Genomic DNA, 4486 nt, shown 5'->3' with positions numbered 1-4486 from the left:
TAAAATATACTAAGCATTTCTAGTCGTACTGCCATTTTTACTAGCAACAATTCAATTACAGAGCTCTAAGTGTTCTGGGCTGGCCCTTTTGCCCGAAGGCTGCCCAATTTGGCTCTCCAAGCCAACATTTAAAGTTTGTCATCGAACTTTAGCTTCTAGTTATGTTGGCTTGGAGAAGCCAACATATTGTTATGCTATTTAAACTTATTATTATTATTATTATTATTAAACTTCTTCTGAGACTAAAATTCTATACGCTACTCCTCCTAGAGCTTTAAGGCTACAAGCCCCAAACTCGGCGGAGCCCTGGGCCCTGGTCACGAAAGTGTTGCTATATCTTTTTGGAATGATCAGACTTACAGTTGATTTAATATTAATTTTTTTGACAGCCGGAAAGACGGCAACCCGGGGTGGAGAGGGTTGGCAGCCCAAACCACTTCTTCCGAGAGGAAGAACCCAAAGCAAGCTACAAAACCCACAAAGGAAAGATACCCCCAGGGGTGCCCGAGAGGGGGGGAGAATGAGCACCCTAATAGGACGGACCTAAGAACGATGACACAGGACAACGGAACAACGACAACGACAGTACAGTGCATCTGCGGCAAGAGCTGCAAGAACGAGAGGGGCTTAAGAATCCATCAAGGCAGGATGAGATGTCTGAAAACAGCAGTGATGACGACACACCGCACAGAAGTCACAACTTCTGGTAAGACGCAGGAGGAGCCAGGCCCGGAGGCAACCCACAGTGCCCAGAGCCTCCAAGTGTCGCCAACACCTGCTGCCAGCTGCTCGCCTACCATTCAAAGCTGCCCTCAAGTGACAGCACCTCCTGACAGCCCACAGAGCTCCCAAAGCCAGCAAGCGGCAGCCACAAGAACTGACTGTGGCCCTGTGGCTCAACCAAGGATCCAGTGGCCCCAATCCTCAAAGAAAGCTGAGTGGCACCAGTTCGATGAGGACGTGAACCAGATCCTGGAAGTGACAGGCAAGGGGGATGTGGACCATCGACTGTTAACAATGACCACACTCATAGTGAATATTGCAGCTGAGCGATTCGGAACTGTGACATCCAAACCCACTCCATCGGCATATACTCCAAGCCACAGAGTGAGGAAAATCAAACATCTCAGGGAAGAACTCAAGATACTGAAGAGGCAGTACAAGGCAGCAGGGGAAGTAGAGAGAGCTGGCCTAATAGATCTGAGAGGAATCCTGAGGAAACAACTCTTGACCCTGTGTAGGGCAGAGTCCCACAGGAGGAGGCGGAAAGAGAGAGCAAGGAAGAGGGCAGCATTCTTGGCCAACCCTTTCAAGTTGACCAAGCAGCTCCTTGGCCAAAAGAGGACTGGTCAGCTCACCTGCTCCAAGGACGCTATCAACAACCACCTCAAGGCCACTTACTCTGACCCAGACAGAGAACGACCACTGGGGCCATGCGATGCACTGCTGACACCACCAGAGCCCACATCAGAGTTCAACCTGAAGGAGCCCTGCCAGAGTGAAGTGGAGGAAGTGGTGAGGAGAGCAAGGTCAAGCTCAGCACCAGGCCCGAGTGGAGTGCCCTACAAGGTATATAAGAACTGCCCAAAGCTTCTACACAGGCTCTGGAAGGCCCTGAAAGTTATCTGGAGAAGAGGCAAGATCGTCCAGCCATGGAGGTATGCTGAGGGAGTGTACATCCCAAAAGAGGAGAAGTCTGAGAACATCGACCAGTTTCGGGTCATCTCCTTGCTTAGCGTGGAGAGCAAAATATTCTTTAGTATTGTGGCCAAGAGACTCTCCAACTTCCTTTTGAGCAATAAATACATCGACACGTCTGTGCAAAAGGGAGGTATACCAGGAGTCCCAGGTTGCCTGGAACACACAGGCGTGGTAACCCAGCTCATCAGGGAGGCAAAAGAAGGCAGGGGGGACCTGGCTGTGCTGTGGCTAGATCTCACAAATGCCTACGGTTCAATACCCCACAAACTGGTGGAGGTCGCACTGGAGAAACATCACGTACCCCAGAAGGTGAAAGGCCTAATCCTGGACTATTACAGCAAGTTCAGCTTGAGAGTCTCCTCTGGCCAGTTAACATCAGATTGGCACCAGCTTGAGGTAGGGATAATCACTGGGTGCACCATCTCAGTGACCCTCTTTGCGCTGGCAATGAACATGATGGTCAAGGCAGCTGAGACAGAGTGCAGAGGTCCCCTCAGCAAGTCCGGAGTGAGGCAACCTCCCATCAGAGCTTTCATGGATGATCTCACTGTGACAACAACCGCGGTACCAGGAGCAAGATGGATCCTCCAAGGGTTGGAGAGGCTCATGGCATGGGCACGCATGAGCTTCAAACCTGCGAAATCCAGATCCTTGGTGCTAAAGAAGGGGAAAGTCACAGATGAGTTCCGCTTCAGACTGGGACAACATCAAATCCCATCAGTCACTGAGAAACCAGTAAAGAGCCTCGGGAAGGCCTTTAACTGTAGCCTCAATGACAGAGACTCCATCAGGGAAACCAGCACTGACATGGAGGGCTGGTTGAGAGCAGTGGATAGATCAGGGCTCCCGGGAAGATTCAAGGCTTGGGTCTACCAACATGGGATCCTCCCAAGACTCCTCTGGCCCCTGCTCATCTATGAGGTCCCCATGACTGTGGTTGAAGGTTTTGAGCAAAAGGTGAGCAGCCATCTACGCAGATGGCTGGGATTGCCACGCAGCTTAAGCAACATCGCTCTGTATGGGAACACCAACAAGCTCAGACTTCCATTTGGCTCAGTCAGGGAGGAGTTCATTGTAGCACGGGCACGGGAACATCTGCAGTATTCTGGATCCAGAGATGTGAAAGTGTCCGGGGCAGGGATTGTTGTCAGGACAGGGAGGAAGTGGAGGGCAGCAGAGGCAGTCCAACAAGCTGAAACTCGGCTGAAGCACAAGGCCATCCTTGGGATAGTAGCACAAGGCAGAGCCGGACTTGGGAGCCTAAAAGCAACCCGGTACGACTTGGCCAGCGGGAGGGAGAGGAAGAGGTTGGTGCAGGAGGAGGTGCGTGCTTCAGTTGAGGAGGAGAGAACCAGCAGAGCAGTGGCCATGCGGCAGCAAGGTGCCTGGATGAAGTGGGAGCAGGCGATGGAGCGGAATGTCACCTGGAAGGACATCTGGACGTGGAACCCCCAGAGAATCAGGTTCTTGATCCAAGGGGTCTACGACATTCTTCCCAGCCCATCTAACCTGTACACATGGGGCAAAGTAGAGACACCTGCATGCCCGCTGTGTTCCAAGCCAGGGACACTAGAACACATCTTGAGCAGCTGCTCCAAGGCACTAGGCGAGGGCCGGTATCGGTGGAGACATGATCAAGTCCTTAAATCAATTGCTGAGGCAATCAGCAAGGGGATCAAGGACAGCCGATATCGCCAAACCACAGTCAGGGCCATTCACTTCATCAAGGAAGGACAAAGACCAGAGAAAACATCAAAGAGCTGCTCTGCTGGGTTGCTCTCCACGGCCCGAGACTGGAGGATGTTAGTGGACCTAGAGAGGCAACTGAAGATTCCACAACACATCACCCGGTCCACACTGAGACCCGACATCATCTTGGTCTCTGAGGCCACAAGACAATTAATCTTGCTAGAGCTTACAGTGCCCTGGGAGGAGAGGATGGAGGAGGCTCAGGAGAGAAAGAGGGAAAAATATCAGGAGCTGGTGGAGCAGTGTCGGAGAAATGGGTGGAGGACCAGGTGTATGCCAGTGGAAGTGGGCAGTCGGGGTTTTGCCAGCCACACCCTGAACAAAGCCTATGGTACACTGGGCATAACAGGCGCCAACCGAAGAAGAGCCATAAGCAGCAATGTGGAGGCAGCAGAGAAAGCATCCCGATGGCTCTGGTTGAAGAGGGGAGAACGGTGGGGGCGGTAATTTGCCACTTGGACACAGGCCGGGGTCTGATCAGCCTCGGTCGGGTCGCCTGGAGGAGGGTGTCTGTTGTAAGACCCGAAACACCCCGTGAGTCCAGGAAACAACACTGATGATGTGTCCAAGGTCGTGCATCAGAAGATGTTTCTGTAACTTTTTACATGAAAAATTTCTATAGGATTTCAATGGGCTGAGAAAAAATGCGCCATCTAGAGGCGCAATACCTCTCCACTGAAGAGGCGGGACTCAAACCTCTTACTTACAGTCACTCTGAAATCGGTGGAAATACAAATAAATACCGCTTTAAAAATTTAAATATTACAGCGATTTAACTCTAAATACCCATTAGAACACATCAACAGCTACATTCAGCTGTGAGCTGTTTTGTGTAAAAGTTAAACCGCTGTCTTTACAGAGTGTGTTACAGATGAGCTTCACATCTCCGTCTGAGAATTATACATGACTGCACGTCTTTTAAAAGCATTTAAATAAAAACACTCCAGCGATCCAACACAATAAATATACAAGAATATTTTAAAGAACTACATTAGCTGCAAATGAGCTTTTCAATAGGTTTCACTCACGAACATGT

At 50.7% G+C, this 4486-nt stretch overlaps 1 pseudogene; it reads left to right on the top strand.

The window, feature by feature from the left end:
• Window positions 1-552: 552 nt before the first annotated feature.
• Window positions 553-3927, top strand: LOC141284460 (uncharacterized; annotated as a pseudogene).
• Window positions 3928-4486: the final 559 nt, after the last annotated feature.

This window comes from Garra rufa, chromosome 14 (assembly GCF_049309525.1).
Source record: "Garra rufa chromosome 14, GarRuf1.0, whole genome shotgun sequence".
NCBI classification, from domain to species: domain Eukaryota; kingdom Metazoa; phylum Chordata; class Actinopteri; order Cypriniformes; family Cyprinidae; genus Garra; species Garra rufa.
The sequence above is the reverse complement of the archived record's forward strand: the minus strand, read 5'-3'. Positions and strand labels throughout refer to the sequence as shown.